Genomic DNA, 27,755 nt, shown 5'->3' with positions numbered 1-27,755 from the left:
ACCCTTAAAATAGTGCTAAACTATCTTATGCACAGTTCTCTTGGTGGGCACGTTTTTTAACCATGCATTTTCCTACATCACCTTGGGTACAGCTGACTAATCCAGAGCAAATAGTTTACCCGCGGCAATGAATATACAGCCTGGTCAGGTGTTTTTAGAATAAAAGATGCACAAATTACTCTCAATAAAATCTGAATTAATTAAATCTGAGAGAATAAGGTATATAAGATTACCAGATGAACGGTATGAGGAAGAGTTAGAATTAAAAACTACGCAATAGGGCTTCCCTGGTGGCGCAGTGGTTGAGAATCTGCCTGTCAGTGCAGGGGACACGGGTTCGAGCCCTGGTCTGGGAGGATCCCACATGCCGCGGAGCAACTAGGCCCGTGAGCCACAACTACTGAGCCTGCGCGTCTGGAGCTTGTGCTCCGCAAAAAGAGAGGCCGCGACAGTGAGATGCCCGCGCACGGCGATGAAGATTGGCCCCCGCTTGCCGCAACTAGAACAAGCCCTCGCACAGAAACAAAGACCCAACACAGCCAAAAATAAATAAATAAATAAATAAATTAATAATAAAAAAACCCTACACAACGGAAAATGTTCAAGTCAAAGTTACGCAGTAAAGCAATTATTCTGAAGCAGAAGAATGTTATTGGTAGAGAGAGGTGTACAGTAACAACCAGATACACAGTGAGAGAGAAAACTGATGTTGCAGTGCAGCACAGCCCCATTGGTTTGGGATGACTTCCACATCTACTCTGCATGAATCTCCACAGTAACCTTCTTTCTTTGACTGGGCGTATCTTCCTTGACAAAATAGTGTTGTGCCAGATCTAAAGAACTCAGAGGGTAACTTGTAAAGCCATATAGGGGAGAAAATTCTCCCATTCCAACAAAAATTTCTCTGAAGAATCCCTCTAAGAACTTCTTTTACCTACAAGTCAGCAAATTGGGCTCCAAAAGTTATTTCATATGATAAGTATATACAAGCCCCATTAATTGCTTACTTCTTAGATTAAGAATCCTGACAGTTAGTTGAATTATCCTTGTAATTTCCAACAAGACAATCCAACTTTTCATGGCTGAAGCCTCCAAAGAATGTAATATGTTGGTTTTAATACACACTGAGGAAAAAACAGGTACTAATCTGCATTTGTGTATTAAAATCAAAACAACATCTTAAGGAGACTAATTATAAGGATGACTGATAGACACAAAAGGATAAACTTGGATATTGATTGCCCTAATCATCAAAAGAGGACCCACTTTAAATTATTTTTAAGGGCCTTTCCTCTCCTGCCCCTCGCCCCGCAGTTTTTTCTTTTTAAATATAATTTTATTTTTGGTTGCGTTGGGTCTTCGGGCTTTTCTCTGGTCGCAGCAAGCAGGGGCTACTCGTCATTGCAGTGCGCGGGCTTCTCATTGCGGTGGCTTCTCTTATTGTGGCTCACGGGCTCTAGGCGCGCGGGCTCAGTAGTTGTGGCGCACGCGCTTAGTCACTCTGTGGGCATGTGGGATCTTCCTGGACCAGGCTCAAACCCGTGTCCCCTGAATTGCCAGGCAGACTCTTAACCACTGCGCCACCAGGGAAGCCGCCCCCCAACCCCCGCAGGTTTTGAATATTAGCAATTGGAACTGGAAATCTCATTGTCACATTTTTGCATTATTAAATGATAGAACTTCATTTCATTTTTACCAGCTTAATTGTTAGAAATATTCATTATGCAGAAATCTTAGCCCCATTGACTCCTTACTGAGTAAAGCTATTATGCTCATTCCAGTAATTTTAGTAATCTGTCTCATTTTAATTCTTCCCTTGAAATAGTGAATAAAATTGAAATCCCTTCAAATATTATTTCAATCTACAATTCAGAAAAATTTTTAAAGGAGTAAAAGGGCATGTGTCCTATGACTGGATCCACTTAAAAGAGAGTGCCTATCTTGTCCAGATCCCCAGAGGGACAAAAATTCAAAATGAGTTAACATTTCAGTTTTAAATTACCCTCTTCTGTTTAGATTTTAAATTTCTGAGTGAGTTACACTAATCTATATTCAACACTTTTGTTGGAGTAGAAGGGCAATAGTTATGTGTTAAAATTCACTTGGGAAAAGAACAAAGTCTACAAAGAAAAAAAATAAAGGAGAGCAATATTTATTATAAGAACTACTTTTTAGACCTCTTTTCCTTGTCCTTGGAAGAATTTTAACTGAAAAGAAATATTACTTATACCGTTTTGCTATTCTCTTGAGCTCTGTGACAGGATTAGCTGGCAGGAATCTTGGGGCCAACTTGAATATGAGGCTCCGAAGGGAGAAAAGCAAATCAAACTCAGCCTCCAGAAGTCTCTCTGCTACACTGGCTGCCTGGGAGGCTGCCTCATTGTTCTGTGTCTTTCGGGGGTTAAGACGCTGGCACTCTTTCCTCTGAATATGACTGCTGTGTCTATGTCTGACCCTTAGGATGTCATAGTGCTTTTTAGACTATGGGAAGTCATTTGGGAATTATCAAATGCATTAGGATTATAAGTAATGATTTTATAATTCTCATTTTGCTCCAGCTGGGATTCAGAAAAATATGCTTTATATTTAGCATTTTCAAAGAAATTTAATGAAGCATTACTGAAGTACTTCTTGCTGATCCTTTTTTTTTTTTGTGGTACGCGGGCCTCTCACTGCTGTGGCCTCTCCCGTTGCGGAGCACAGGCTCCGGACGCGCAGGCTCAGCGGCCATGGCTCACGGACCCAGCCGCTCCGCGGCATGTGGGATCTTCCCGGACCGGGGCACGAACCCGTGTCCCCTGCATCGGCAGGCGGACTCTCAACCACTGCGCCACCAGGGAAGCCCGCTGATCCTATTTTTTACAAGGTGGCAAGCGTGCCAGCTCGCAATTATTCAAGTCAGTGGCTAACTCTCAATGAGCAGAGAGTTTAACCCATTGTTACAAGTTCCTCTTCCAACTCATCTAAAATATCAGAAGCACTTTCTTGAAATATATTTGAACTATTTAGTTTTCTTTCATTTTTATGTCTCCTGGTACAACTCCCACGTTGAAATTGCTCTTGTGTGACTCGCCAATGAATTTCATGTTATGAAAGCAAAAGGAAGTTTTTTGGTGGTGTTATCTTGCTTAACCTCTTTTCATTCATTCACTTAAGGAGTCATTGAACATTTACTATCACCAAGCCCTGGGAAACAGAGGTGCACAAGACAGAGAGAGACCATATCCTTATGGTATTTATAACAGGGGAGAAAGCAATTTTCACTTTCTAGTTTTCTTTCAGTTAAAACCTACTCAGCTACCAAAGTGCACTAAATCTAGATAAGAAATAATAAGGATTTAAAATCAGGGACAAAAAAGAATGAATGTATTCAGATATATTAGGAATGTGGGTTTAGTGATTACATGCATATGAAGATGGGGGAGGGGTAAGGTTAAGGAAGTCCTCGAGGTTAATTTGGGTCCCTAAATAGGTGATAGTGTCCTTTCCTAAGACTGGGAACACTGAACTGCAGCAGGTTTGGGAAGAGCTCATAAATCCAGTATTGCATGTGTTGAATTTGAGGGGGTCGAGAGAAACTACTGGGAATGTTAAATAGTCAATTAAATGTATATTGCCCCAGAAAAGAGGCTGAAGATGCATATCTTAAAACAAACAAAAAAACTCATCACACACAGCAAAATATGATGCCAATTCCCTGATATCTTTGTGATCATGGGTCTAGCATCCATGTTGTCATCAAAAACAGAAGACTGAGACACATTTATTCCTCATATTTTCTTATTTCCCATGTCTTTTCCATCATTGCGTCCCCCCAATTCCACTTTTTAAATTTCCTCGTCCTCACCCTGTACCACTTCTCACTTTTCTGGGGAACTGCAATAGCCTGCTAATTCAAGCTCTTTGCTCAGCAGCATCATTAAAATGAAGATTTATATTGCTGCCAGAGTGAGCCATTTAACATAGAAAACATTCCTACGTTTTCTTTTTTCTCTTCTTCCCAATGTTAACTTCTAAAAGGTCTTCTTATGCTTTTTTTTTTTTTTGCGGTACGCGGGCCTCTCACTGTTGTGGCCTCTCCCACTGCGGAGCACAGGCTCCGGACGCGCAGGCTCAGCGGCCATGGCTCATGGGCCCAGCCGCTCTGCGGCACGTGGGATCTTCCCGGACCAGGGCACGAACCCGTGTCCCCTGCATCGGCAGGCAGACTCTCAACCACTGCGCCACCAGAGAAGCCCCTTATGCTTCTTGATAATGCCAGTGGAGTGTTTTCTCTCAGTTTTCCATACTTCTATTTTTCCAAAGTATATATGGGCATAAAGTCCCTTTGATTATTTTCTCCTTTGCCAATTGCTTTGCTTAAAGTCTAGCATATAGATTGTAAAGCATTACTTTCATCATGGAAGTAACAGAGAGGAATAAGACAATGGTTAACAGCATAGCCCGTGAAGAAAGGCTATTAGCATTCAGAATCCAGCCCCAATATCTACCAGCTTGGTGATCTTGGACAATTAAACTACCTGTGCTTTATCGTCTTCACATCTAAAACAGGTATAATAATAATGATATTATTAATATATAATAGTGGTATATATACCACTATTATATAATAGTGATAATATTTCACAGTATTGTTCTGAGGATTGAATTAGTTAATACATTAAAGTGCTTAGAATGGTACCTGACACAAAGAAAACACAGCATGTCACTATTATTATTAACTATATAAAAGATGACTTCTGAATACTAATAAAAGAGGGACTTTATATATTAACTGAATTAACTTAGTTATTAATGTAGTTAAGATTTATTGTGTACCTGATGTATGACAGGCACTGCCCCAACACTGGTTATATAGGAGCAAACATAAAAATGTATGGTTTCTTCCATCATGAAAAATAGCACCTGGAGAAAGAAATGTATATTACACATCTATGAGGAGTGATGTGCTTATCAACAGCTGAACATCACATGGACATAGCATATTTAGTATTTTTGAAATAAGATTTATCCTTTTATTCTAAACCTACTTTGCTTTTGCTTCTTGGTTTCAATAATGGAAATATGTACTCATCTGCTCTATTCAGAACTGGGAATTGTCCTCCATTCCTTGCCCTTTGATTCATGTATTTAACAAGTATTCATTGGGTACATTCTTTGGTGATACAACATTAAACATAATGGATACAATCCCCACGCCCTCAGAACCAATGCTATTGTGCATGTCTGTATGGTCAGGCCACACAAGGTGGCTGTTCTCTTGCTCTTTGTACGTGCCCTGATCAACTAATGCCTGCTTCACCTACATCCTACTCACATGACCGACCTTCCTACATACTAGCCCCTGCCCCAGCTAGTGACTGTTCTAACATTTAGCTCAGAACATCACCACCATGATAGCTTATCAGAGGGATGGTGAGGGGTGTGCCCTTCTGCTAGTTTCTCTGGTAACCAATGAGCCAAACTGTTGGCCTGTGTGGTGCAGCCCAACAATATTTCACATTCATGGTAAATTTTCCTTAAAGAGGTAGTGGTCTTGTTGGTGAGAAGAAGTCAAACATCTAAAGTACTAAACTGCATTAAATAGTTAACTCATTCAAGGAAACAATGTAAGAGCTGCTATAAGGCAGCGAGTGACTCTCAAGAGAAGGAAAGAGGATTGCATAGTTAGAGGGGGCCATCTTTTTCAGGAATGGTCACTGAAGCGTTTTCTATTAGACATGGAATTTATGAGATGGAGGTCTTGAGGCAGGAGATAGATGGGCCCTCAGGGAAAAAGGTTTGAGTTTGTTCCCTGTGGACCCATACTCTGAGATGGGAATAACAGGACAATTGAGAGAAGAGGCTGGGCCCTGCCCAGATAGAAGATAAGAGACCACATGTTCCTCATTCTTGAAGTCAGGAGACCTCCCGACTACACATGCACAGAAAGGCTCCTCAGAGGTCAAAAGGGGAGTGATGCCAAGTGGCCAAATCTACCCACAGGCCTCTTTGGTAGAATCCATCTTGGCTAAGAGATGCACTCGCACACATGGGAAAATCCTGAGATATACCAAATATGGACTTTGAACCGGCAAATCAAAATGATTGGCCAAAGGAAACCCAGAAGAAATGCCCCATGTAAGTGATTCAAACTGCCACGAGGGCGCGACTCTCTCTCTGAGCCCACCCGTGTGTCTATCCACATGTACTGTACTCTTTTCTCCTAATAAATACTTTACTTGTTTCACTACTTTCCGCCTTTTGGGGGATTCTTTTTCTGCAAAGTCGTAGGGCCAGGGTCTTGTCACCGACCACTAGTCTAGTGGCTACGATTCGGTGTTCTCACTGCCACCACCCGACTTTAATCACTGGCCAGGAACTGAAACCCTGCTTCAAGCTGCTGCAGGCCGAGGCCACCCGAGATCAGTCTTACATAAGGGAGGAAATATGACATTCCAGAGAGATTGAGTCAAATTCACTGTTTTCCTTTAATTTCTGGTCAAATGCCTGACTGTTGGTACTCCATCTCAGCCCCAGATTGGAGGTCTAGATCTTAGAAGTAGAAAATGACATGGAAGAAGACTCAAAAGTCACTAAATTACATTAGCAAGTACCTAGCCAGTCCACAGGGGATCCTAACACCCACCCTACCCCCACAGCTAGCTTTTTTGCTGTGCTCATAATTTGTCCATTTTCGCCAGAATTTTTTCTGTACATGGTTACTAAGGATTTCTGAAATGGCAGAATGGATCCAAAATTGCTTTCATAGTGCTAGAATAAAGTTTAAGAGAGCTTGTCTTGGACACAAAACCCATGGGGAAAACCTGAGAGGCCCAATAGAAAAAACAGGATTAGACTCATGCCCCCAGAGCTTGTTTTGTCTGCATTTTCATGAAACCTCAGTTAGCCTTATCTATTTTCTCCATGTTTATCTCCACTGATTCCTGTTCCCACCAGGCCTGTTTATAGATTTGTTTATTCCCCCTGCCAGTTGACAGTGACCTTAGCACATGCTGTGCCAGCAAACTTATTTTGTGAGTTCATGGTCTTTTGTTTAAATTCTGCCTGCTCTATGACCCTGGCTTTCCAGACAAATTTGGGGTTCCCCATTAACATAATTTCCTTATCTGATACGCAGTCGCTTAATGAAAGGAAGGTATCTTAATTAAAACTATGATTAGCTGTGTCAATTCAAATGAAAATGACTCTAATTTAAACATAGGCATAGAATTTTAAAGTTAGAAGAGGCCTCAGGGATCACCTAGTAAATGAATGGTTTTGGTAATTGTTCTTCCCTGCTGGGTACATTAGCATCTGCATTGTATTCACTGTTATCAAATACATACTTTTAAAAGAGATAGATAATAAGACCCTCAGAATATGGAAAGTTCCTAATAGTTGTACTTCTTAACAATCTTGCTAAAGTCCTCTGACCTTACAGTTCATGGCATAATTATTTATTAGTCTAGGGATAGAATCATTTATGGCTTAGAGTAGATAATAAAAGGGATTACTACCCAGGCAGTTTCTTCCTTAAACTCAGTTTTCCTAATCTCTTTCCCTATGGCAACAGAGCAATTACTTTTCAGCATGTTGATTCCTTTGTACTTTAAATATAGATAAATGTAATCATGCTGAAAACCTGGGGGGTTAGCTAATGCTCCTGAATTGAAATCCCAAACTGCAGGAAAGCATTGATTCACAGCTTAGTTTTCTACAAAACCTGGTTACAACTGTATGTAAAGAACTAGATTGGCTCTCAAGTAAATCTGTAACTGTCATCACTGTGAAGAATAAAGTCTAATATGCCTGAATCTTGATTAAAACATTATTTCCAGAAAATGGAATAAGTTTGTTGGTTTTTGTTTTGTTTTTTAAGGAATTACAAGTAAAACTTGGTTGATACACAAAGAAGATTATAAAAATAAAAGTATGCTTGGCTTAAGATGGGGGAAGGAAAATGATACAGCAGAGCATAACCTCTGGAATATGTAAAAGAATCAAACATGGAAACCAAATTATGCCAAAGAGAGAGTGTTTTAAAGTTAATATTGTACAAGAAACCAAGTAAGTTTAAGGAATGTAAATCTGTGTATCTCACAAGAATTTAGTGTTTCAAAGACTAGAACACCTGAATCAAGAAAAGTTTCTACAAGCCTGGGTGTGAACTTGCCCTAAATGACAGTCAATTACACCAACAACGAAAGTCCATTGAAAACACTGTGAGAATTCATGGGTCTTATGTCACCTACTGTCTTCTTATCAGTTCTTGAATGGCTCACAAAACATTGTAAATATATCATAACTGGGATAGTTAAATAAAAATCGATGGCAGGAACTTGTCTTCTATATCATTATCAAAATAAACTTTGAATTTATTATTCCTTGGGTTAAGAAGACTGAAGACAAAATAGCTAAAGTATCTGAAGATTTTCTTCCCCTTTTTAAGAATAATATTAAAACATATCGTTGTGTCAAGGAGGAAGAAAATTTTTTTAAAAATTTAGTAACAAGTGTAAATGGGAGAGAGCCAGGAAAAGTGCGTAATTCTCCAAAATGGCCTTAAATACCATCTTCAACTAAAGACCAAAGAGGATTTGGGGAATAGTGGTTTGGGACTTCAAAGGGGAGGAAGGCAATTCACACAGAGATAGAAAAGTAAATGTTTGGTAAATAAATACTTGCTGGGCCACGTGGAGACAATGGGACTCAGAGTGGACCCTGATCTCTAAGCTCTGTGGCGTTTCCCCCACCAAACCCAGCCCATATTCTTTGTAGATTATCTCTGGTGATAGCTCTGTTCCAGGGACAGGCCCTTTATCTAAATTTTTAAGCAGTTTAGGGAGAGGTAAGTCTTCTGTTTCTAAAAATAATCAGCCTAAATTAATCCTCATGCCAAAGAGACATATTTTGGAGTGGTAAAGTTTGCTTCCCTACAATGGAAAATTGTTGTAATCTTTGATTTTCTCATCTGAATGGTAGAATGCAGGCCAAAATTATATAATGGCATGTCTCTAGAGAATTAAAAGGGATAAAGAAAATGCCTCTCCCAAAATGCACGTTTAGCAATACTCATGTTCAGTGATGGTAGATGTGACGTTCTGAGAGAACCCAATGTCTACTGCTCAGCTGTACTATGAACTAGCAGTAACTGATGATGAAGTAGGTGGTCGACTTGATTACATTAGTATTGTCTAAATTTATAAACATTGTTTCTTGATTCAAGAAATGCTCTTGTAGGTGGAAACATTTTCCCTTCTCTTCTAAATTCTTTGGCTGGTCTAATTAAATTGACACAAGACAGATGAACAGGAGAAAAACAAGTTTAACTTTGTATGTATAGGAGCCCCGTGAAAATATGAGACTCAGAGAAGTGACCAAGGCAGGAAGCTTTTATACCTTTTAGATAAGAGTAAATAAATTAGTGAATAATTGACAAGACAAAGGGATTTGGGTTTGAGGTAATAAATTAGTGAAGAAGTAAAAAGGGTGGTTTATCCAGCCTTCTTGGCCCTACGTTCGCTGTCTCTGGTAAAAAGGATACCTTCTCATCTTCTGGTCCAGTGAGGATACCTTTCCCATGGAAGATTTGTTTCCTGATTTCAGGACAAAGGAGGGTCAGAGTGTCCTTGCACCAGGTTACTTATTGCTTAAGTAACTTTAACTCATGTGTGCCAAAGGGACATCTTTAGGAGTGGCATATTCTGCTCTCCTTTACAATCTTTCAATGCAATAGTTAAAGTAGTATTTTGAATTAAATTCTTAGTTATTAACTGAATAATCACCTCTATCTTTATAACTGAATAATCATCTCTAATCACCTGTATCTTGAGACCTCGTACATAATTGATGCAGGTGTTACTTTGGGTCCTATTATGTAGAGCAGGTGAAAACAAGATTTTAAAAAAAGCAGGTTTTAGATCATGAAAAGTTCTGAGTGTGTTGATAAGGTCATATTTTATTCATTTATTTTTGCAGAGGTAATGTTTTTAAGCAAAGGTAATGCAGAGGTAATATTTTTAAGCAAAAGGGTTAATATAATTAGATTCATCATGGAAAGGTGATTCAAATAGCTTGAAAAGGGACTAACTGAGGCAAGATGGGAAAGTCACCCAGCTCTAATGATCCACATAGAAAATTTATGGGGTCAGAATAAAAAGCATTAGGATGGAAAGAATGGTAAGGATTAAAAAATGATCAGGAATTAGAATTGTATGTGCCTTACTCCTGATTTGATATCCAGGATAACAATCACATTTGTGGCTTGGGTATCTAATGAGCAGTTGGTTCATTTTCTCAGGTAGTGGGTATAAAAATAGAACACATTTGAGAAAGGAAGATTTTAGTTGACTTTTGAATACATAGAGCTTGAGATGACGGTGTGAAAATGGCAAGCAGGTTGAGTTCAGAATTTCTGTTACTTAGATGGTAAAATAATGAGCATGGTTGTGGTAGCCCAGGGAATGAATATAGAAGACAACTGAAGATGAAATTCTCAGAAATATTGGCTTTAGGTTGAGAACCAATGCTCAAAAGGATGAGTGGGAAAAACAAAACAAAACAAAACAAAACTGTAGAGCGAAAGGAGGAAAATCAATAAAGACTGTTGTCCAATTAGCCAAGTTTTAACAGTGTTTTTTGAAAAGACTGAAACAATGAATATTGTCAAATCTAACTCCAGAGGAAAAAGAATGAAAAGATGCCCTGTGATTTATGAATGAAGATACCATTATTATCCTTAATCCATCAATATTATTAGAGAAGAGATAAATGGGCCTAGAAATATTTTAGAAATTCTAGAACTGGAGGAGTTTTATAGAGCAGATAGCTTCAAATTTTCATGAGAAACACTTGTTAACAAAAATTGAGCCCACTGCTCATATAAAAGTATAAATTATATACATTCACTACTCTAATATATAAAACATAGCAGGATTAAAATCTGCATATAGTTTAATAAAGTGGAAATAACTAAAATATTTAAAATAAATATATTTTAGCTGATATAAACATGCTTGGTCTCAAAAAATGTGTAAGAGGCAGTAAAAAGCACACTCTTTAACAGTCCTCTCTGACGGTATGAAAATGTCAAATTAATTGGTCAGAACCACCTTGCCCAAGTCATATAGGAAGTTTTGTTTCCTTCACAGATTATCTCAAAGTTTAGGAGCATCCTCTCTAACATGAAGCTTTTAGTCTGAATAATAAAAGCAGTAGTTTATTTTTAAAAAGAGGAGGATTCATGCTGTTTTTTATTATTCATATTATTTTGATCAAAACATCTGTGTATCACTGAAGAGGAAGGCAATTTCTAAAGTGACTTCATATCCTGGGAGGGAAAAAATCCCATTATAATGATCTCACCACTCCCCAGCATCTCCACATGTTCCAAGGACAAAGAAATGAAAATCATTTCAAAAGCTTTCAGAGGTCAGCTGATCTTGGTGATACAGTAAGACAGGAGTACTGTAAATTCTCTGAGCATCAACTCCTTCCGGAAAGCAGTACACTCATTTCATTTAAGCAATTTGCCCTTAGGATGATTTCATTTTTACGCAGATTATTTAAAAATCTTTTCAAGAAACATGTATTCTTCTTAAAAGAGAGATTGATTTTCATTTGCAATGTGCACACAGACATTCCACCTGGTAAGTAGACTATGTCACTAAAAATTAGTTTTAACCTGAAAAAGTTATTAGCTTTATTCTTTACTATTAGCTAATGGTAGGGCTAATACATCCCATTTTTCTTCTCTATCAGGTAACACACAAGTGTAGAAAAAAATGTATTGCCTCTTCCTATACTGTGTGTATTTTACTTTTTCTACATGTTGAGCAGGTATTTATTTCATTGTTAGCAGACTCTCAGTTGGATAACAAATCTGTTATGTACTTTGGGATCAGAAAATTATATGAATTAAAAAAATCAGATTTAGATGGAATATTGCAGTCTTTATTCAAAGATGTAAACATATAATTAACTAAGGGAGGCAAAAGATAGAAAAGTAAACTGAGCAGTGAAATCTGCCTCGTGTTTATCCTTAATTCAAAAGGGCACTATTGGGCTTCCCTGATGGCGCAGTGGTTGAGAATCTGCCTGCTAATTCAGGGGACATGGGTTTGAGCCCTGGTCTGGGAGGATCCCACATGCCACGGAGCAACTAGGCCCATGAGCCATGGCCGCTGAGACTGCGCGTCTGGAGCCTGTGCTCCGCAACAAGAGAGGCCGTGATAGTGAGAGGCCCCCGCTTGCCACAACTAGAGAAAGCCCTCGCACAGAAAAACGAAGACCCAACACAGCAAAAATAAATAAAAATTAATTAAAGCTCATACCAATCTCATGACGTTAGTTTAAAAAAAAAAAAGCACACTATTGTGGGCTTGACTCATCAGTTCTGTGAATCAGCCTCATCTTGAAAAGTGAAGCAAACTTTGCTCTATCTCACTGGGATTTCAGGATTCGATGCTAATTAATTAGTGATTACAACATATTCTGAAGAAGCAAACACTCATTAAGTAGCAAGCTGTTGCCAAGGTTCTTTCTCCTCCCCTCGCCAGTGAGTTCTGCGTGAGTTTGAACAAATCATATAAAGACTTGGGGCTTCAGTTTCACCATCAAGACAGGATAAATTCTAAATGGTCTTGGATGGCACTGTAGGTCCCTGTGGGCTTTCCTGGACTAATTAGTTCAGACTTATTTTTTGCTGCCCCTCTTATTACCTACCCCGCCCCCCCCCGCCCCCATTCACATCTTATGCTCCAAGAATACTCAATTACTTGTAGCTCCCAGGAAAGGTTCTGTTTTCCCATGCCTTCATATGTGCTGTTCTTTCTGTGCAGAACGCTTCCATCTGAAGAGCTGGCCTGAACTAGTTCCCTTCCCTTTCAGCCCATCCTGTAGTGCTCCTTGCTCTGAGAAGCTGAGGTGATCTCCAGGTCTGTGCTTTCTGGCAATGTCCACACCACACTTGTTCATCCTACATACTCTTAAGTGAGTCATGTCTATCTGCCTCGTATACCATTAAATAGTAAGCTCTTCAAAGGGCTTGAACTTTTTCAAGGATATGACTTTGATGTCCCTATTCATATAGAGAATGTTTAACACCTTTATTGAATATACTTACATAATGGGTTTATTCAATGTATTTTTAAAAGTTAGAAAATTAATTTATCATTGTAAATGAAATATTCAAGATCAAAGAACACTCTAAAAATGTTTACTCAGCAACTACTATATACTAGGACAATTTATAAGTATTGAAAATATAAAGCTAAATAATACAGAGTCTTTGTCCTAGGGGTTTTTAAGACCAGAGGAGCAGGCAGGACGATGAACAGACCAAAAGGAGAACAACCTGGTAAGTTCTACTGAGGGATAAACAGAGGTTACATACTATGTGAGGCCAGATAATGGAGAAACTAACCCTGCCTAGAAGACATAAGGATCATCAAGCTGGTAAAATTTAAACTGGTCTTATAGTTTTGGTAAGAAAAAGGAAGAATGACTGACTCTTTTAAAAGGAGTGAATGGAATGTGCAAAGATAAAGAGTAGTGAAAATATTTTGCGTCAAATAAAGAATGAATTTCCAAAATATCAGGGCATCAGAAACTTTTCTTTAGGTAGATGAATTATTTTCCAGTTTGGAAGAACTTCCAGGACCACAGGAGAAGACTCGCGTATAATGAATCTTAGGAGGGAGAAATTAATGAATGTATGAACACCTTACAATTTAGGGACTGGTCTGTAAGCATTTGAATTTCATTCCTCCAGCAGCCAAACAAAACACGAGTAGTCACTGACACCACATTGTGTTTTTTGCTCTCTTGTGTGGATCTCTTTATTTTCATTAACTTTCAGGGTCATCATGCTTTGAAATTGGGAGGGAGTGAAAGGACTCACTCCTCCTGCCAAGTAACACATTAGCATCGTACATTATTTTCTAACTGCATCCAATTGCAAATGTCACCAAACAGCTATTAAACAGCAAGTCCTCTGCACGAAACTCAGTGGTGCATGACACCTCTGTTTAGGTGCGGTTTTTTCCTGAAAGGGTGATTATTCTTAGAAGGAATATTTCATTACCTTCAATCTGAGTCTAGTTTATGCAACCATAACCTGAAGCCTCATAAGATATGTAACCAAACCTCCTCCATATAAAACTATCAGCGTTTGTGGGTTATCTTGGTGAACCATCTGTGTGACTGAAATGCACTGTCCAAGTTATGCGTCAGAGCTGATTAAAACTCTCATCAATTGCGTTGCTGAAATTTTAAAAAGCTTCTATTTTAAGGCATGATTTGTATTACCCTTCACTTGAAACAAAGCAGTGTTCTCTGCAGTTTCCAAGCAACACATCTTTTTCAATTACTGTTTAGCATTGAATTCCAGCCCTAGATTCCTAATGCACTTCCCTTCTTCACTATGTGTATATTTAGCCTTGCAGAGGAATGTAACTACTGCATTACTTTGACCAAATCTGTTGTGTGCCATGTGTAAACCTTCTGTAAACAAGATAAATGCATTAAGACATTCAAAACTGAATTACAGCAGTTGAACTTAATTTCAACAAAGGAAGAATTCAATTTAGTTAAAACTATACAAAAATATTTTTACTGACTGGAATTTTCATCTTATTTACGAAAATACAGAGTAAAAATTTTGAACCCAGATACCATATTCACTCTTACCTTATACATTTTCGAAGATTCAACAACTACATCGCAGAAATGAAGTTTGATTAAAATAGGTTCATAAATATAATGATGACGACAACAATGACAATAGATACACTTACCTGTGCTTATCATGTGCTTGGCCTCGATCTAAGCCTTTGATGTATTTTGGCTTTATTAATGCTCAAATTAATGCTTAGTTTGATGCATATAGTAAATTAGCATATTTAAAAGTCTATTTTAGCTAAGGAGTGGGTGCACTGACAATGTTAATACATGGAACTCACAGTGGTTATGAAGAAAAATGTTTCTGATTATGCAACCATTATGAAAGAATGTTGCTGGGCAGTTATCACCTGGATGTAGTTTCCTTAAGGAATTCAGATTAAATTAGTAAGGTTTGCATAATTTGATACAGTTTATATATTTCTTCTTGATATTGAGATTTAATGACTTAGTAGCAGAGCATCTGAGATTGTGTTGTAAATTACCTGCTGTACATAGGTTATAGAAAATGCTAAACATGAATTCAGGGGAAAAAAATGTGTTTATTCCTCTTTGTTGCACTTTCCCCAGGTTACTGTCTGGTTTTCCATCCATTCTAACATAAACAGAAATTTAAAATTTTCAAGATTTTTACAATAAAATTGAAAAAAAAATGCTTGGTTTGATGGATAAGGTTCACTACTAGCGTTAGTCTTACTTTATAGATGAGGAAACCAAGAAAGAGGGAGTTTACTTGAAATGGGCAAAGTCAAAAAATTAAGAACCAAAGGCATTACTTGAGCATAGATAGTCTAACTTGTAACAATAATTAACCGATATTCCAAAATTAATTGTCATAATTTATACTCTTGAGTTAAAGCTAAATCCAATGATGTACCAAAAGAAATTACCAGAGTTTCAACACATCCAAAATTACTTCTGAGTTTTATGACAAAAGTTGTAATAGCAATTGTTTTGTTCAAAAAGCAATTATGATTTCATGATAAACCATATTGTGGAAAGCATTACTAGAAGTAAAATGAGACATTTCATTCCCCATGCAGTGGACTTTCATACTTACTGTCACTCTTCCACGGGTCACTGTTTGCCTCTTTCTTCAGGAGATCCACTGCTGTGTCAAGTAGTCAGGGTGTCCTCCCCTAGAAAAATGACAACGTGGAAAAGTCTTTACAAACTGGATGTTGTTGCAGACAACTGATTCTCTACCGACTGGCTCTGGGAAAACATTGTTGGGGATGGAGCTTCTTTTTCTCTGTAGCTCTGTATGTTATTGGTATCTTCCAGGCCAGGGGGACAATCAAGTTGAATAAAAACATATCAGTTCATCATGCAGCATATTCTATTCATTTGCTTTAACAGATGTGGTTCGTTTTTTCCACACACAGAATTTATAAACTTCTTTGCTTCCTAAGTAACACATTTTGATAAAGTGACACTATCTAGAGGACAAAAATTGGCTATTGGAAAAAAAATTTAATGCCTGGTAGGTTTTCTTGGGTAGTGGACAGAATTTGTACATAATGAAATGATACTGTGCAAGAGGTTTAACAGTTTTGATATAATTATCCAGCACAACGATATAAATGGCTTAGCAACATACACTTAGCAGCCAAAAAAAAGGTTACCATGGATATATAAAAATAGCTCTAGGTGGCTAGACATTTTATGTGCATTGGTGATGAGATAGGTAGTCTATGCTCCACTGTTCCAAAGTCCAAAAGAAATGGGACAATTCTCAGTTTTTACCTTTGGTGCCTTAAAGACAATGATGTGAGGGGATCAGGTTCACCCCTAATTCTAAATGGAGTAATAGATGCTACTCCATTTGTTCTTTTTGTAAGAAGTCATGGATTATTTACTATATGCTTGTTATCTTATGACCAATGAATGGAATTCAAACGAAATAATTTTAAGTGATTAGGAACAACTTTCCATGTGCCTTGAGACAGTAGCCATATCTACTTCTTGAAGGCACAATGGTTTAAATAATCTTTTCATTTTGGTTCACAATTTTATGCCAACTTCAGTGCTTGGTACAGAGCAAGCAGAGCATCTGATAGAATGCTGCTGAACAAAGAAAAGAATCCCTAATGGTATACTGCTGCAGTTAACTGGCACGGTCTGCCTACATGATAGCATACAGAGTCAGAAAAACTGTTAACTGTTGTTAACATCACTATCACTCAGACACAAGACAATGCTTTATTCTAACCAGCATTTCATGATTCTTCTTGGCCAATGAGAAAGGAGACAGCAATTTGTGTGTGTGTGAACGCATGCATGTGCACACTTGTGCTTTGTGTGTGGGTGGGGAGAGAGCAAAAAAAAAAGCATCAGCAACAACCTTTATGAAAACAATTATTTTCAGTTTGCTTTACTACCAGGTTTGCCATCTTAAATCCATTCTTACATAAATTTCATCTGTATTCTCTTCCACACATAAATTCCTTTAATTTTTCCCCATATTCCTATATTTTTAAGCACCATCTCTCTTATTTACCACCACCCGTATTGTTTATGGCCGAGCCATACTAAAGAAGATCACGTCTTTACAGGAAAAATTATTATATGTAACATAAGCATTAAATATACCAGAAATGTATTATTTTAAAAATGCCAGAAACACTAAATAGATAAACTTACCATCATCAATATCTATTCTTATCCACTTCTCCTATTCTCTTGGAGAAAGTATCTTTTCCATAAAACATACTCATTCAGAATGTACCTTTCTATTCATCCGTAAGTATGTTCATCCCTTCTTTGCTCCCTTCACAGGAACTGTATATACTATCAAATATGACTTGTAACTCCTTGATCTTCAAACTCTTCCTCTTTGGTGCATCCTTCCAACTATCATTTAAACATAATCCAGTACTGTTCATAAAGTTCCTTCCAAAGCCCCTATCTTCTTTTCAGCTATTCCACAACTCAACTTCTGTACAGGCCAATAAAACAGATGTGACCACTTCTGCTCAAGTCACCAATGACTCCCATCATGCAAAATTAGGAATTGGATTCTGTGGACTGCCCCCCCTCCACTGTGAAACAGTTTGGCCTCTAATTACCATACTTTTCTTTCTTTATGGCCCTCTGATCTTTCTTTCTTACCCTTCCTTGTTCCTCCATTTCTGCTAAAACTTTAAATATAAGAGCTCCTCAGGGGTTTTGTCCTCTATACTCTTTTCTTTTCAAACTATACTATCCTTGTAGAGAAACTTATCTCCTCCCATGGAATTAAAAGAAAATCATCTCTATGTTTCAACAAATTTATAACTCTAGCTAAGACCTCATTACTGAGTTCTATGCCCATATATCTGAGAACCTATTCAGCATCTCTACTTGGATAACTCTCAGGCGTCTCACACAAAATCTGTCCAAATTTCAATACTTGATCACTCTCATCCTTGCCCTTCCCATCCCCATCCATCCTTCCTCCAGTTTCATTTCTCCACTGATAGCCTCATTATTTGGTGTTGTCTTTAATAACTGATTCCTTCCCATATCCAATCAATCACTGAGTTCCACTCTTTGTATATCTGATTATATCTCAAATCTATTTCTCTTTCTTTCCATTATAATCTGGCCAAGCTAACAACACTGTGGCCTGTATGACTACAGTAGCCTCAGAGTTTGTCCTCCTACATCTGCTTTTACCTTGCTCTAACCCATTGTCCACAGAGAAGCTAGAATAACCTTTAAAAAAACCCTTTACACGTTTAATCATGCTAGATCTCACCTGAATGTGCTCTTGAGTATGCACTGGTCTTAGGACAGCAAATTCTTTAACCTGACTGACAAAAGCCCACTGTAGTCATCCCTGTCTAGCTAGTCAGCTTCATTTTAATGAATTCTTGCGAACTCTGTGTTTTAGCCACCTCCTTCTCCATTTCTTTACTGAAAATCAACCCTCACTTTCATTCCTCAGATCACTGTCTATATATACCCCTCTGTCAAAGTGTTCCCCAATTTTTTAGAAAAATTTCGAATCTTTGTTAGATTCTTCCCCCATAATCTCTGTGCTGTACACCTGAAACTAACACAACATTGTAAATCTACTTCAATAAAAAAAAATAAAGATAGCAGAACTGTAGGAGGTGATAAGTCTGACACCCTATATCACTGCTTAGAAGAGAGCCACCCATCAATCAGGAAAGTCCACTTTAAACTCATAGAAGAAATAAATTTCCATTGTGTTTGGAAAAAAAAATTTCCAATCACCTTTCAGGTCTGAGATTAAATTCTACCATTCTGGAAATCTGTCCCTGACTCCCTACGGGATATTAGGGGTTCCCTGTCATAATATCTCATAATATTTTACTTTTTCTTCATGTAACTTAGAGCAATAGTATTGAAATAATTTATGTAATTATTTGTTGAATATGTGTATAACCTACAAGCTATGAATTCCATGAAGCCAAGAACCTTGTCTTTATTTTTCTTCACGTTTTCCTCAGCAGGATTTCTGCCATATAAGGGATCCTAAATGAAAATCTATGAAATGGATGTTGAATAAATTATGCAACCACATTACTGAAGCTTTTTTTTCCTTTTGCTATCCCTTAGCTTCAGCAGAATTTGAAGAATTTAGCAGAAATCAGAGAGATAAATCAACTATAGAGTTTAATGGAGTTCATGTTCGATTTCCAATTCCCTATCCTTCTGTGTTCCACAGGTTTAAGGACTTGATATTACTGAGTCACTAGACTCGTGACTCTTCCCATTATTTAGTACACCCAATACCTTATGTTATTTTGGACTCTGAAAATTAGATATGATTAGTAAGAGATAAAATTTTATTTTGAGAATCCATATTTTATATGTACCAGCTCTCTTATACTACCATATTTGAGCTTCAGAGGTTTAAATGAATGATTTGAAGTTTGTCTATTACTAGTATCAACGATAAATATGCATTAATTTATTTCATGCTTTATTAAAATTCATGAAGTGACCTATAAAAAACATCAGGGTAAAAAATTCTCAAAATCTTGTCATTTGACTTTAAATTTCCCTCATACCTATTTGTAGAAAAATTAATGCAAAAGAGGTCATCTTAAGAATTTTCACTTTCAAAAAAGTTCATAATGCATTCATCAAATAAACTCAAATTTCAGATTACTTCATTGGATATTTGCTCACCAGTTGCAAATGTGATATCCTATTTGTATTCATGTCCCACTATCATGAAAATTTAAAATGTAAAACGGCAGTTGGTCCTTTCAAAAGCCTAGATTCGTTATATAAAACTAATGCATATTAAAAATCCAAAATTGGAATTTTGTAATTAAGAGTAGTACTTTTCATGTAGAGTTTTCTAAATCTCATAATATTTATCTCACAAAACATAGTTTATATCACCATAACTTAGAAAGTGAGAGTAATATAAACTTCCTTCATAGTGTGTTTACCTATTTAATCTCTATCTTCTATCAAAATTTCAACAAGCTAAGTTAGGATCATTGGCATTATTAAGTTTCAGTTAAATAATGAACAAACAAGGAAAACAACACACAGTGGAGGATAGGAAGACCTGCCGTATATCAGTCTTTTAAGGTTGCAAAACGACTCTGGAATTGCTGTGCTCATAAATGTACAACGTTCAGCTACAGAAACTCGAATACATCAAAACCACTGACATTGAATCTTAGTGCTCTTGACATACATAGAAACATGTCTGTGTGAAGATATTTATCAACCACCATTTTGTTAAAATTGTGGACTGAATGACAACTTGTACTGAAAGTGTATCTTTACACTCAGAGAGACATGATATGATAAAGCTATAACAGAGTGTAGAGATTAGCAGTCAGTGTTTAAAAAGGTGTTTTACCCATGTAACTTATTTGTTTAAATCAATCTACTCCTTCAGAGAGAGTATGGAATTGACAAATGTAATAATGTTCTTCTGGCTGAGGTTGAAGCGTTTTGCTCCATTCATACAGCAATCACTTGATTTCAGTTAGAGATTGTTCAGTCACTGCTTAAATATTTGCAACAAATAAGCAGTTTAAAACAGAAAGTTTCAGTTATAGTCCAAGACTTTTTAAAAACATAAATTCTTACGAACTTGCAGTAGAATATTCAAATAAATGACTGTATTTTTCCTGATTTCATTTAGTGTTTCTTCCTATGAGCACCCAACCTTTATATGACACAATATACACAGGAGCAGTGAGGCATAGAGGAATGACAAATACCTACATGTGAATCCTACTTTCAGGAGTATAAGCTCTCTCTGCAGGACAAATCCCTTTGCATCTCTGAGATAATTTTGTCTACCTTGAAGCAAGATTATGAGAATTGGAGATAATAATTTAAAATTGACCAACCATGCTCATTCCAGACACAAAATATGTGGTGGATGTTTTTATTATATGGTCAAAAAGAATCCTGTATGTCTTAAAATATTTTTCATCTCTACAAGCTGGCAGAGAATTAAAGAACAAGAACAGAAATACTTGGCCCAATTATGGAAGAACAGAGAAACTTTCTTAAACAGGAAATTGAAATACAGTTGACCTTTGAACAACACGAGTTTGAGCTGCACTGGCCCACTTATAGTCAGGTTTTTTTCAATAGTAAATACTACAGTACTGTTCCATCAGTGGTTGGTTGAATGCCAGGATTCAGAGGAACGATGGATGTGGAACGAAGGCCTACTATAAATTATATGTGAATTTTAGAGGGAAGGTCCCTCTAACCCCCTGCTTTGCTCAAGGGTCAACTGCAGTAGAAAGAAAGAACGATAATTAGTATTTAAATAGAGCCACTTTTGTGGTATAGAATTGTACCTATTCTGTACAGTTCTTACAAAGATCCCATAAAGTAGATAAACTCCAGATCTCTCAAGAGAGTCCAGAAGCACCAGGAGCTTAATGTAATTTTCTCGTTGGCTCCAAAGCGCGTGTTCATACTGCCTCAGGCTGGGCCGTAGAATCTCTCTAAATGTTGGCCGTGATTCAGGAAAGGAATTCCCTGGGAAAAGTCTAAACCTGTCTTCTAGTGAAGGGCAGAAGACAGATCCCAGGCAGGGGAAGTTTGGATCTAAAGAGCTTATCTACATGTGCATGGAACTGAGGGCACGATAGACTTCCTGTCCAAATCTTTCATGGGGCACAAGACGGCAGATAATTATTCTGGTAATATTCTGATTCTTGATCTGGATTGGTGCTGGTATACAAGTGTGGTAACTTCCAGAAAATATATCAACCTGTATCCTCTTGTAAATGTACATATATATTTATACATACACACATATACTTTTATCTTTATAGATATGCACACACTTAAATGTATTTCTATATTTACTTCAATCAAGTTAACAAAACAACATAAAAAAATCAATGTGCAGTGCGCACTTACAACAGAGGAGTCTGGACCTAGCCTGAATGGGGTCAGATAGAGCTCACCCAATGGATGGCACTGAAGCTTTGACCTGAAAGACAGAAGAATCTAGCCAGAGTTACATGACATTAGAAAAACTGAAATGTGTACAAAATGATAGAGGTCAAGAGAGTGTTCACAAAGGACAAGGAGATTGAGAGACCAGCCAGAGAATCATTGGAGTGATATGGACAAAGCAAGCTGCTTATTACAAGTGTAGTTTGGGAGTAAAATAAGAACATTTACTAAAAACAGACAAAGTCAATAACTTCTACAAGGAAGCAAATGTTAAAATCCCATACCTTACATTAATAATAGCCATAACCCAACTTTTTTGCAGGAATACAAGGTATTCTTTACGATTAGAATACTTAAAGGGAAGTCTTGCTGTGAGAAAAGGTTTTTTTAATTGGTTGGTTTTGTACATTCTGTGAAATGCACTTTTAAGAACTCGCTCCTTAGCAGCAAAATTGACATTTTGCAATGTGTGGGGCACCTCTATTATAATAAGCATAGGGACTTTTTTAGGGATAGAGGAAGCCAGACTGAAGATTTATATTCAGTTTTTAAATAATAAGAACAGAATTTCTCAAGTTAGCTCAAGATCTTTCTGCTGCCAGTGATTAAGAACTGGTTGGGACAGAGAACAAGAAGTGTGATTAAATTCTGGACTATTCTGAGGATTTACGAACTTTACTCTTATTTAAGGCAGTTATTCTCAAGGTTTCATCCACCAATCATCAGCCCTAGCATCACTAGGGAACTTGTTAGAAATGAAAATTCTTGGGCCCTAACTCAAATCTATTGAATCAGAAACTCTTGAAGTAGACCCAGCACTCTGGTTTACAAGCCTGCCAGGTGATCCTGATGAAGGCTAAATTTTGCGAACCAACACTTACAGCTTCCACTTTAACCTCTCTGTTGGAAACTGCAAAAAGAAGGAGGCCATACATATCCAAGAACCCCCAAAGGCACCTAGTCACGTCTTGGTATGGTTCTTATACATGCTGTCAACATTCCCCAGCAACTTGTATGTTAGATCCTTTCTTCTGACATATAAGCTGAAGCAATAATTAGCCTACTCTTTATCCCATTCCAGCACTGCCTCTTCTTCATTCTTCAATTTGTGGCCACCTATCCAGAGAATCTACTTCACTTAGGTAATTCCCATGAACTCTTCAATGCTGTCAAATCATGGTCTTCAGTTGCGCTACTGTCTGTTCATCTATCTTCTACCATAATTTAGTCTCCATTAGGAAGGTGATTTTTCTCTTTTGTTTACTGTTGTATCTGCAGCACCGGGAAGGGTAGGTGGTACTGATAAGTTGCTCAAACATTATTTTGGATGACTAGAATAACTGGTTCTTATTCCTCATCCTGCACGACTTTGAAGCACGTTTCAAGGCTGACTTTGAAGCACGTTTCAAGGTTAACAAACATCATTAAAATCATGGTTCAAAACCATCAAATCTCTACCTTTGATTTCAAAAGTATTTCAGTCTCCTGGTGTTCTTCGTATGCTTCTCAGTCTTCTTTCCATTCTCCTTTGCTGGAGTTGTTTGTTTCTGGGCAACCTCAATCATTTATAGAGAGGCAGAAAATTATAGTAATTAAAGAAGACAAACTTTGAAATTAGAATCTAGGCAAATTACCCTCTATAAGCTTCACTTTACTCATCTATAAACTGGTATACCTGATATTGTTTATCCTGTAGTATTCTTTTGAAGACTAGAAAATGATACTTGTAAATTATTGCAACTGACCCTTACTACATTTTTTGTTCTTTGTTATTGTTTCTCCACATATGATGGAAATCACTAACCTCCAACTTCTAACAGTGTCTCATATCTACATTTTCAATTTCCTATCAGCACAGAGATATCACCTGAAAACTTTCTACTCAACTTAACTCCAAGCTCATTAGTTTTCCTCCTCATTCAGATGAGCAGGCATCCTTTGGCTAAATGCTATTTTCTCAACTTCAGTGTCCAATCAGTATGCCATCAGTGATTCTTTTTAAAATTACCTCTTATTTATCTTTTCACATCCAAAAATTTTTTTCCATTTCCACTGCTACCCGGACGGCACAAAATCTGTAAACGCATGTATTACAATAGTCTGCAAATGCTGCTTGCAATCTCTCCTTCCTGGGTCAGATATTTCACCATTCTGCAGCCAAAGTGCTTCTTCTGAAACACGAATACGGCATTAAAACTATTTACTGGGCATCCCTAGTGGTGCAGTGGTTGAGAGTCCGCCTGCCGATGCAGGGGACATGGGTTCGTGCCCCAGTCCGGGAAGATCCCACATGCCACGGAGCGGCTGGGCCCGTGAGCCATGGCCGCTGAGCCTGCGCGTCCGGAGCCTGTGCTCCGCAACGGGAGAGGCCACAACAGTGAGAGGCCCGCGTACCGCAAAAAAAGAAAAAAAACAACAAAACTATTTATTGCATTCTCACTTTTTTTTTTTTTTCCTGGCCTAGGAGCCTCAAGCTTGTTTAGTGCAGTTCCAGTCCTCTAATGTAGAGGGGACTTTCCTCCCTGAAGCATACCAGTTACTGTGTACAAGCGCTCTAGGATGGCAGCAACAGGCAGCTGGAGACGGTCATGCAAGTCTGGATAAAAATTAGATTGCCCCAGATTTGGTCCTGATGTGAGATCCTGAATGCTTATGAAGGCCTCACACAAATATATCTTGCAAGTTCAACTCACTTATTTCCTATTTCTTTCTGGACTATTTAAAAAATTATATTCCTATTATGTTTTTCAGGTTTCTCAGTCCTTATCATGTAGCATCCCCTACCCCCAAGTCAATTCTAGGGTTCCTAGGTTCACATTTTATCTTTCCAGTGGGTTTCGGGAGAGAGGCAGAGAGAAACTAACAAAAAATTTTTATCCTTTTTTTCATTTAGCATTTCATTAAAGTTAGAATATGAATTTTCTTTTTAATTTTTTCCCTGATCTGAAGGACAGAAAGGGTTTAACTTCAAACATTCCCAGGATGTGAGGAAAAATATTTGCCCTATATCTTTCTTATGCATTCAAGAAAGTAAAACCAATGCAAAGTTGCTTGAATGTCTAAATCCTATTATCAAAAGAGAGAAATTCTTAACACAGTCCACATCATCCTTCCTCGCCCAGCCCTCACCTGTTTCCAGCCTCCTCTCACCCAGGAACCTTCTTGCCGTCTTCTGAAGTCACTACTGGATTTATGAGTTCCTCAGACTGCCATGCCCTGTCTTGCCACCAGAACTGTACATGCTGTTCCCACAGTTTGAAATACCCTTCCTTTTCTGCTTCACCTCACACTTAACCCTTACTGTTCCTTTGTCAAATGTCATCATTTATCTCATCTCCTTGAATATGTAAAGAGAATCACTATTTTACACTTTAATAGAACTATATTCTTAGGTGCGAGATTTATAGTAAGCACTCAATAAATGTTAACAAAATCAGAATTAGCAAATACTTTAATAAATTGCTTGTGTAGGGTCTACGGTCTACATTTGCAATCATTGTTTTTTTTTATTTCCCCTTTCTTTCTTCCACACTATTACTGATGCTGCCAAGAATGAGGTCTTCATTCTTTGCTCTAACTCCTTGACTCAAATTTCTTCCCTAGATCGCTTATATTTCCTGCTGAATCCAATGTTATAGTCTCAAATCTAGGTAAGCTACTTTTCTGTTCAAAATCCTTCATTGCATAAGGAATAAATACAAATATCCTAGCATGGTAAGGCACTCTCAAGTCTGAACTGTTTGCCATTTACCTACTTAAGGGTATCTCCAGAAAATATCTTCTGTGTTAACTACAACAAAATATCTGCTATTCCACAGATATGTACTCCAACTTCCTGAAGACTGATAAATATATACAAGGGAAACTGAAGATACACTGTAAACAGTATGGGGTAGAATCAAAGAATTCAAAGGACTGAGAAAACCTAGGGTCCCTTAATGTCTCAAAGAGAATTCCCTTCCCCCACACCAGACATACATGTTTGCCTCTTTCTCTATGTACTATTTAAAAAATTTTCTTAATAGCTGTTCTCTATTTTAAGTAATGTAGATTTATTTGTAAACATGTTGTAAATAAATGCTATTGGTTGGATTATTATTATAGTAACATATGCCAGTCAGAAAAAGGGAGAAGGGTTTATGCATCAAAACATTAAAAGTGAGAATAATTGGATATTTTGTTTATTGGGTCAACTGGATATGACTGGGTAATTAAAAGAACTCCTGCAATATTTAACTGAATAACGACTGTGTATATGGAACACTGTTAAGACCTAAATGAAGAATGCAAATGTCATTAGAAAGAAACCATTGTCCTCGTGAAGCTTAGTTTCTCCTGAGGGGTGTGGGCAGGCACATTACATTTAATTTAAGGCACATAGTATAAAGTCCCAAAAGTTCAATAAAAACTAAGTGTCTTGGCAGGGTCTGGGCAGGAAAGAGATTAATTTTTACTGAGATGAGAGCAGCTGACTTATTTGTATAAGTGACATTTAACCAGATTCAAAGAAAGATGATTTCATTCGCTAGCAACACGGAAAGAGGTCACTCCAGGTTAAGGGGTAAGTATGAGGCAGAGCACAGAGGTGCACAAAGGCACAATTTCTTTGGAGAAAGGCAGCTAAAACAACCCAGCTGGAGGTTAGATAGGCCTTCTGCAAGAAAGTGATTCATAAGGTGAGATGAGAAGCAAGAGACAGACTGGGGGGTCAGGCTGTGAAGTCATGAATACCTTGCGAAGAAATTTTTATGGGTACAGCAAGGGGCAATGGGAAATATCACTTTTTTTGATTTTGTTTCATTTTGTTATTGTGTTAAAACTGACCAGGTTTAATTTCCAGCTATTCTACTTACTATCTCTATGACATTGGGAAACATACAGAACTATCTTAGCCTTCATCTTTTATTCTATACAGTGAGATTGTACCAATTAAATTAGATTTTGTTTTCTGAACATTTACTCTGTACCAGGCTCTAGTTCCAGAGCTGATGATACAGCAGTGAATAAAAGGGAAACATTCCAAGTTTATATTAAGATTAAATTTTTGAGGAGAGGAAGCACTTAAAGAAATAAAGAAACCCATATACAGTATGTAAGGTGGAGATAAATTCTATGAATGGAACTAAAGTAGAGTTAGGGGACAGAGGGTGATGGAGGCTGCTATTTTAAGTGTAGTAGTTAGGGCAGAGCTCACTGAGGATTAAACTGCTGTTCAGGTTCCCATTTGGCTTTGTCGTGTTGAAAATCCAGGCAGAAAAACTAACAGGTGTAAACTACCTGAGGTAGGAGTATGCTTGGCATGTTCACAGAATAGCCAAGAGTGCAGTGTAGCTGAAACATGATGAATAAGGGTTAGAATGGGAGGGATGTGATCAGAGGGGAGGACAGGGACCAAATGTCACGAAGCCTTGTTGACTAGGTAAAGAACTTGGATTTTATTCTGGGTAATTAAAACACACAGTAGAGGTGTTGGATATAAGCTGTGATAGGGTCTCCTCTCCACGTCGGTAGGATTACTCTGGCTGTTCTATGGAGAATAAATGAGCATTATATAAGTGAAAGGAAATGTAATGACGTTGGAATAATCTGTCTGAATGGAAGTGATGACTTGAATGAAGGAGGAGGTGTACAGCGGTAAAAGTACTTGGATTCCAGATACTTGGAAGGTACAGGTGACAGTAATTTCATAG

The sequence above is a fragment of the Stenella coeruleoalba genome (genome assembly GCF_951394435.1).
Source record: "Stenella coeruleoalba genome assembly, chromosome: 18".
Classification (NCBI taxonomy): domain Eukaryota; kingdom Metazoa; phylum Chordata; class Mammalia; order Artiodactyla; family Delphinidae; genus Stenella; species Stenella coeruleoalba.
This window is presented reverse-complemented; position numbering follows the sequence as displayed.